The sequence below is a fragment of the Humulus lupulus genome, chromosome 4 (genome assembly GCF_963169125.1).
Source record: "Humulus lupulus chromosome 4, drHumLupu1.1, whole genome shotgun sequence".
In the NCBI taxonomy this organism is placed as follows: domain Eukaryota; kingdom Viridiplantae; phylum Streptophyta; class Magnoliopsida; order Rosales; family Cannabaceae; genus Humulus; species Humulus lupulus.
In genome coordinates, this window is record NC_084796.1 from 75,145,177 (window position 1) to 75,154,681 (window position 9,505).

Consider the following 9,505-nt stretch of genomic DNA (forward strand, 5'->3'; position numbering starts at 1 on the left):
AAAAATTCATTTTAGAACACGCAGTGCGAGCCCTAATTACATATGTTGGTCTTAAAATACTATGAGAAAATTTGAGTCAATGGAGACTTTTAACGACACAATTTGAGTGTCCTAAAAAATTATTAAGGCATTCAAAGTGGACCCTAAAAAATAATAATAAATAAATTCATAAATTAAAAGTTTATTTTAATAAATAAATTAAAAAAAACATATTTCTTTTATTTTTTTTATAAAAAAAGAGAAATTTTAATTTTACTTATTTAGGGTTAGTTTCTCTCTCTCTTGTACACCCTCCCTCTCTCTCGTCCCCATCTATTCTCTCTATCTCTCTCAAGCTCTCTGCCAGCCACGACCGGTAGCTCTCCAGCCATTGCCTGCCTACATGCGCTACCAGGCATGTTCCCCGCCCCCTGAAACCCTTAGCCTCGCGAGCCCTAAGTTGTACGCACCGCCTAGCCCTCTCTATGTTGCCTTCAATGATCGAAGACTATGTGGGTTTCTAAATCTTCTTAGGCATTTTCTAACCACAATAAGACAAATGACCACCACCACTATATTTCTTGTGCTTTGGGCTTCAAAGCCCACTAAAGGATCAGGCTCAACGATCATGAAAATTTGAAGTCGATGTTCGCCAGAATTTACAGAGATCTGAGAATGCATGGCTCTATCTGACCACTCTAGGTCCTTTTAAGGGAAACCGTCAATACCACAAGACTCTCCGAGACCTAGGCTTCAAAACCCAGTAGCTATTTTCCCCAACCACCACCTTTGAGTGGTGGCGCTGCCATTGCTTGAGTTTCGTCGTGGGTTTCTGCCATAAATATTAATCAATCTTTTAAAAATTAAAAATATAACTTTTAAGGACATGCAACGCGCGCCCTAAAAACTCCACTTTTTAAGGCTCTCAAATAGAGGGCTCGAAATGCGAGCCCTAAAAAGCCTTTTTTGCAGTAGTGACCACATGTCTTAATGTTTCCATTAAACCTTAAGTTTCAGGAGCGCGAAGCTTGTTTAAGTCCATAGAGTGGCCTACTCAGCTTGCCGACTTTCCGGTCCAGCTACTTTAAATCCTTCTGATTGATCCCCAAAACATAAATTCCCAAAAGGTCAATCCACATGTACATGCTCATAGATAAACTCCAGCACTCACTGATCCTCTTTGCCTTTGAGCTTATCTACAACACGAAAAAACTAGGTAAACGAAACGTTTAGTAAGAACAACTTAATAAACATAACCAAATAAACAAAGCAAGAACTTAAACTAATTGTAACTAGGAAAATAACCAACCAAGAATAAGATTCTAATGAAACTGAACCCTAACATACAATTTAAGAACGTGTGAACGTCCTAGAAAACTTATGGTCATGCCTTATAACCAAAATTCATGTCCTGAAGGTACACCTGCACGCAAAAAATCCTAGAGCATACATACAGTCTTAACTGGAAACATACATACATAATCAGTCATATCCTAACATACATACTTACTTATTTATTCATATCTTAACATACATACATACTTATTCATTCATATCTTAACATACATACATACTTACTTAGGGTTCCAGAGGAACCTTCAACATAACTTAATATATCTTAGCATACCTTAACATATATTACCATAGCTTAATATATCTTAGTACGTCTTAACATATCTTACCATAGCATTGATGGGTATATACTAGTTACACCAGTTACCCAGACTCCTAGAAGAATTCGGCATACTTTCTTAGTCATAGAGATTTGATTCCGAAATTAACAGACTTATGTGTCACGGGGTTTAACCAGACTTTTATGTCACAGGTGGTAAACCACACTTCTTACATGTTGCGGTGGCCAACAGACCTTAGTTACATAGTCACTGATGGCGAACTAGTTTCTTACTTAGTTCCCCGGTGGCTAGCTGGAGTTCATAGCAGTCACGATAGCTAGCTGGAACCAGAATCAACTTACTCACATGTCCCGGAGTTTAACCTGACTCTTATTTCACGGGCGTTAAACCAGACTTCTTTCATATTGCGGCGGCCAACCGACCTTGGTTACATAGTCACCGGTGGCGAACCGGTTTCTTACTTGGTTCCCGGTAGCTAGCCAGAATTCGTAGTGGTCGCGGTAGTTAGCCGGACTACTTACCTTAGTCATGAGTATGCAAACCCTCTAGGACCACGGTCTTGAGTAAACCTTCTAAGACTAGTTCAAATTATTAGCTTATAAATTAGTTATCTAAACTAGTCATTAACGTGTTGTAGCCAAACATATCATAGGTTGTCTTACCTAGATTCCTTGGTGCTTGCTTGAGGAAATCTTTTATCCAGAAGCGAGCCTTCCCGCTTAGATAACACTGTAGTGAAACTAAATAGTGACTCTGATTAATTATGATGTTTGGTTAATTAACTTTACGTCTCTAAGTTGAGTGGTTAGGAATGAACTTAACTAATTTTCAATAATTTAAAAGCAATTTCTCTTAAATCTTAAAACTTACATTAAACCCTTGAATTTATAGCCTTATCACATTATTCGTAAAACATACCTACGAATAATGGTGCTGGAAATTTGGAAATAAATTTCTAATTGCATAAAGAGACCACTTTCTTATGCCTAAATAAAACTTTCATTACCCCTTTCTTATTTTCCTTATAAAATAAAAGTGTTAAATGCTATCTCCTGCTTTATTAAAATTATAAATAAAAAAATTCCATTTTCAGTAAATTAAGAAACTCATAAGTTTTATTATCCAAAAAGATTTTATTTTCTCAATTAACCAAATAAACAATTTTAGTCCTACCTCACTCAAGAGTACTTTCTTAAGATTTTTCAATAAAATGTAAAACTTTATTATATTTTAAGTCACTTAAATCTTAACCCTTAATCCATCGAAAGTTATCTTATATTTACTTTACGAAAAAGAAACATGATTTGACTAGTGAATTATGACTTAAAGTTTAACAAAACAAACCTGTCCAAAACATACTTTGATTTAACAACCTGTTTTAGAAAAACAAAACTCACAATCTATGGGGTATTTCTTAGTCAAATCTTGCAGGGATTTTAATTAATATAAAAATATTCTAAATAAGTAAAACCATCTAAAAATGTTGATTTTAAACTTGTCAAAACGCTGCTCAATCATGCACTCTTCAAGCTGTCAGTTTTCACTCCAGCTTGCACATCAATCACAAAAAGCTTATAATTTGACCTAGACATAACGTTTTTTCATGTTTCAAAATGTTCAAATCAAGTAATCTTCCTAAATAATGAAATGCTGAAAGTCTCATTTGAAAATACGACCAATAACCTAGTGTTTGGCCCATAGGAAGCCACTGTAACAACACCGTCTTGACAGCAAACAGTTTTGAACATATATATTGGAAAATTTATAACTCCCAAACTGTAGTGAAATTTTTAAACATCCTTCATACGCTTAATATTCAATATGTCCAGAACATTCAGTAAATGATTCAGCAAAAAATAATAATTTTTACCCACTCAAATAACTTCTCAAAGTTTGAAGGTCGGCACTGCCAAACCCTGATCCAGCTTGCACTAGATTCCCAAAAAGCTCATAACTTGAGTTATATAAAAAAATTATCAATTGTTTAAGATGTTAAAATCATGTAATATTTCCAAATAACACATTACAAAAACTTTCATTTAATAATTAGGTCATTTAGGTATGATTTGGCACTTTGGAAACCACCGAAAATTGTTGGTAGCAAACATGCATCAACCAATCCTATGGAACTTTCGATTCCAAGCTACCAAACACCACATAAACGACATGCATGCATCATCAGCCTACTAAATAATCTTATTTCAACCCAAATAAAAAATTTAACTCACAAAATAACAATCAAATTCAGATTTGCTAAAGCCATTAAAATGTTATGGTAAGAATCAAGATTTTTACCTCTTTATGTTCAAGCCTTTGGGGTGGTTGAGCTCTTAGGGTTTTGGATCACTTCACACACTTGAATCCCTTCCCATAAACACTAAGAATCAGATTATAGAGCTAGAAAAATAAAAGGAAAGGGATGCTTATAAAGAGTTTGCTCTAGGGTTTACCTCTTTCAAAAAATTTCTTCTAAGCTTGCATGCATGTAGATGATGGTGCTCACACTTGCATCAACCACACCTAGGTTTGAGATGATGGATGTGGTGAGTGTTAAATCAACATGCATAGATTTTTAGAACCCTTAAAGGTTCGGTCAACATAGGAAGAAGAAGGAAAAGGAAGATGGTAAGAAGAAACAACAGAACTCACCCTTTTTCTTAACTTTTGTTCAAGCTTTTTGTGAAACCTTCAATGGAGCTTCTTCAACTTTTAAGGGGCTGAGATGAATGGTGTTTCATGAAGTAGAAAACAATTATTAAAACTAGCCATGAAGAAGAGAAAAAGAAATGGAGAAAAATGACATAGTTAGAGCATTTTTACCTTAGGATTTGTAGAGGTTTTTTTTCTTTTTTTTTTTGCTTCAATGGTGCTCTAAACTTCTAGAGAGAGAAGAGAGTTTTGAGATAGATGAGTGTGTGCTGAAAAAAAATGAGATGGAGTAAGAGAGAGGGAGGGGTACGGTTGGGGTCTTGGATGGTGAGATTGAGTGTTGAAGTTAGCTTAGTTTTCTTTTCCATAAAACAAAGATGATAACATGGGAAAATAATGATGCCTATTTTCTTAAAATTCTATTGCGCATATTTTTCCCACTCAAGCACTCTACATATCAAGGCACGCATATTTTAATAATAAAATTTATCATATTTTATCATTAAAATAACTTATAGTTATTATTTTTTTAAGTTTATGCTCAAACTTAGTTTTGCCATAATTATTCCATCAAGAATATTTTTTCCGAGATTTTTACCCGATTAGGGTTTTTGACCCAGTCCACAACCTAAGGTCTCAATTTCTAAAAAAACTGCAGGTATCACAATATGGCTAGCATTCAAACATCACGAACTTCTTGTAACATAAAATGTTCCCCTAAAATAATACATAATACAGAGAATTAAAATACCCAAACTAGGATTTACCCGGTGCCCTAAATGCGAGGCGTTACAATACCTACAAATTATACAAGTTTTGTCCTAGAAACTTAGAACAACTGTGGGTATAACTCTCTCATACGGTCTTCGAGTTCCCATGTTTCTTCTTCTACTTCATGGTTACACCACTGCATTTTAACCAAGGGTATAGTCTTAATACGCAACACCTTATCTGCACGATCTATAATCCTCACCGGTTTCTCCTCGTAACACAGTTTCAGATCCACCTCCAACTATTCATAACTAAGTACAGGGCTCAGGTCTTCAACATATTTTTTCAGCATAGATACATGGAATACATCATGTACTTGAGCCAACACAGGTGAGAGAGCTAATCGATAGGCTACCATGCCGATTTTCTCCACTATCTCAAAAGGTTTGATATACCTTGGACTTAATTTTCCTTTCTTACTAAAACGCAGAGCTCCCTTCAATAGAACCACCTTCAGGAGCACCTTATCTCCAGCTTCAAATGCCAAGGGTCTTCGGCATCAGTATGCATAATTGTGTTGTCAATCTATGGACGTCTGCAGCCTCTCCCGAATCTTCTTGATATCTTCAGTAACTTTGTCCACTTCCTCTGTACTCAAGAATTTTCTTTCACCGGCTTCGTGCCAATGAATTGGGGATCGTCACTGTTGCCCATACTGGGCTTCATACGACACTATCTTAATACAGTCTTGGTAGCTATCGTTGTAAGAAAATTCCATCAGTGGAGGTTTTCTGCTCCACGACCCCTGGAAATCGAGTACACAGGCTCTCAGGATGTCTTCAAGGATTTGGATCGTTCGCTCACTATGGCCGTCTGTTGGGGATGGAAAGCAGTGCCAAACTTAAGTTGAGTCTCCAAACCTTCTTGCATCCTTTTCCAAAATGCCAAGGTGAAACATCTGTCTCGGTCTAAAATGATGCACTTAGGTACTCCATGTAGTCGTACAATCTCTGCTATGTATAAATCTGCTAATTTATCCGTAGAATAAGTTATCTTAATGGGTAAGAAATGTATCGACTTGGTCAATCTATCAACAATAACCCATATCGTATCATGACCCTTAGGAGAATTTGGTAGTCCAGTAACAAAATCCATTTTGATCATCTCCCACTTCCATTCTGGAATCTCTAGTGATTGCAACAACCTGGCTAGTCGTTAGTGCTTCGCCTTGGTTTGTTGGCAAGTGAGGCAATAACCCACGTATTTTGCTACTTCCTTTTTCATCTTCGCCCACCAAAAATATTTCCTTAAATCCTGGTACATTTTTGTGGCGTCGGGGTGCATTGCATAAGGGGCATTGTGTGCCTCATAGAAGATTTGCTTCTTAATCTCTGCATCATCAGGAACACAAATTCTACCTTTAAATCCTAAAACCCCATCTTCCGATATGTCGTATGCTAGCCGCATATGCTTCCTCGCCTCGTGTTTGATCTGCTCATACCAAGGTTCTAAAAGTTGTCCTCCTTGTATGGCTTCCATAATGGTGGGTTGCACCGAAAGATTTGATAATTTGCCAACAAATACCTCGACATCCAACGTAGAGATGTCACCTTGCAATTCCAAGGGCATTTCCCAGACTGTCATCACGTATGCCATCAGCTGCCGACTTAGAGCATCTGCCACCTTATTGGTTTTTCTGAGATGGTATATGTACGCCCTGGTTTTCCCACGAGCTGTTAGCAAGTTGAGATACGGCCTAATCATGTCTACCACATGGACATCCCCAAGACCGGAGCTGCCACTCAAAAGATCCTACCTCCTCAGCTCGAGGTAACCTAAGGGTTCGCCAAGATTAGACTGAGTTTGGACTTTGAAGGCCACAGGTCGAGGGAAGCATCCAGCTCATGGTACGAGCTAGAGTTGGAGGCTGTGACCTTTTATAAAGTCAACCACGCAAGGTAAACGTGCATATATCAGACATCACGTGTCTGATATATCACTGACTTCTCGGACACGCCACATGAATGTGCGTATTCAGACACCCACGACTGGGTTGGGCCGTGCGGCCCATTATCCCCTTACTTATTGATTAGACCACACTTCATGTGTCAGGATTTAGGAATTAATCATGAATGTCACAGAGTTGACATGATAGGTAAGAAGGTCACGGGATGACCTTCTTACCAACTCCCAGGTGCCCTCTCCTATAATTATGGAGACCCTGGGAGTTGCAAAGGGTTGGATTCTATTGTGTAAGAAATACCCTGTAAAAGAATACCAAGCATATAGCAATAATATTGACTGGTGGAGTAGAAGGATTTTAACCTTTGAACCACCTAAAAATGTAATTGTGTCACCAGCCCATTCCTAAAAAGATCATTCATCTATTTCGGTTCAACATAAGCACTAATCCCTTCCTCTTATCTTCTTAATTACCTGTTGGCAAAGAACTGCGTCAACAGTTTGGTGCTTTCATTGAGAGCTAGTCAGATTGCTGCTGTCGCAAACATCCACTATGGTGACCACTCGATCCAGACACGGTAACGAGACGGAACAGCATGATGGGCAGGAGGCTCATCATATCGCCATCCTCGGTGAACAAATTCCTGAGGTCCAGCAGCGGCCGGGCAAGCAACCGGTGGGCCAGGATGACACTGGAAGTTCGGCGCCCCGGCCACCTAATCCAAACCCAGATTTTTACACTGCGGTAGAGATGGAAAACGCTCAGCTGAGGAGCAAACTAGCGAAGGCTAATAAGCAAATCAAGGATGTGTTGGCTCGACTACCCCCTCTTACAACCGACGCTAAGGTTGGAAAGAGGCGAGGCGGGACTCATAAGTCTCGTCGGGGTAATCGGTCCAGGCCTAGCCAGTCGAACAAACCTCCGACAGCCAACTCTATTCCCTCATTGCACCGTCGAGAGGCAAACTTCGAAGAAGCACCGAGAGCCGAACAACAACAGTACAACCGTTCGGTCCGAACTTCAACTCCCAGCTCCCAACCAGCCTCGAGCGCGCCCAGGAGAGCTCGAGGAAATTCCAGAAGGAGATCCGGGGAGGGCTCACAGCATCAGCCCGTCCTCGCCAGCCACCCTGCGCCTCGTCCAGATCGCCAGGCGCGGGACTCGCAGGTTGGCAGGGCCGCGAGGCTCCCACCTAACTTGATTCGCCCTGACGGAACCAGGATTGCATCTCTGGTCAGGCATCCTCCGTCTCCGATAAGGTATCCATCCCCTCCTCGGCCCATTCGAGATATTCCAGCCTATGGAAGCAGCAGGAGAAACCCGCCGTCCGCGGAACCTTCCCGACGTAGCAGGGCGCCGAGAGAAAGCCCGTGTCCTCACCCCCAAAGGCGGACTCCGAGCTTTTCTAACGGGAGCTACTGGACCGGCAGTCGCCGGAGAGACCTTTCTAGCGGAGACCGACGTCAACGTTTAAGCTCGGCACAAAGTCCTCAAACCACCCAGGGGGGCGACCTTCGAGATCGCCTTAACTCTCATAGAGGGGAACCAGTAGGAGGTGGCAGCCATGCTCGCTCAAGGGGAGACCTGTCCGAAGTACGTAACGGCGGGAATGCCCCAAATAACCTATCTCAAGAGAGGAGGGGCAATAACCCACCAAATATGTACAATGGATCCGGAGCTGTTGAGTAGCCCCGGAATAACCAAGGAAATCAGGACAAAACCCTCGAGCGCCTGGCTCAGATGGAGGAGCTGATGAGGAAGCTCCTGTCGGAGAAAGAGAAAGATGAATATGATTCGGGGGACGAAATGGAGTCTTCGCCCCCAGCATAGCAGCAACGGCTTACCCACCCGATTTCCGTATGCCGCACCTGTCCATATTCAATGGAGACGGAGATCCGTCGGATCATCTGGGGATGTTCAACACCCTGATGATGGCCCACAACATTGGCCCCGAGTTGAGGTGTCTGATATTTCCCTCCACCCTGACTAGACCAGCCAGGCAGTGGTTCAAGCAAAGCAAAAGACAATCAATCAGCTCCTGGAAGACTTTCTCGACTGACTTCAAAAGGGCATTCCGAGCCTCCTAGGCTGCCCGCGTCAAGGCCGATTCTCTGGCTAACGTGAGGTAGCAGCCCGACGAACCACTGAAGACTTACCTGGGCAGGTTCGCGAGCGTCGCTGCTCAGGCCAGAGACGCGGATGACAGCTCCAAGCTCATGGCCTTGAGGACTGGGATCCTCGTCGGAGGGGGACTCTGGAAAGATATACAAATGAAGGGAGTTAGTTCGGTGAACGAGTTCCTAAATAGGGCCCAATAATGGATCAACTTGGAGGAGGCCGAAGCCTCAGCTGCAGGGACCAGCCAGGTCCCTGAGCAGCCCGCTGGAGTAGGGATGGAGATCGCGACAGTGACCCAAAACGTCACACCGAACAACCAGCTCGGTGGAGGAAAAAGAAAGGGGAACGACGAGGGCAGCCACCACGGCCCAAAGAAAAATAAGTCTGTAGACAAGTTTAAGCCCGTCTACGCGACTTATGCAGAGCTCACCCACTCTAGGGAGAACATCTT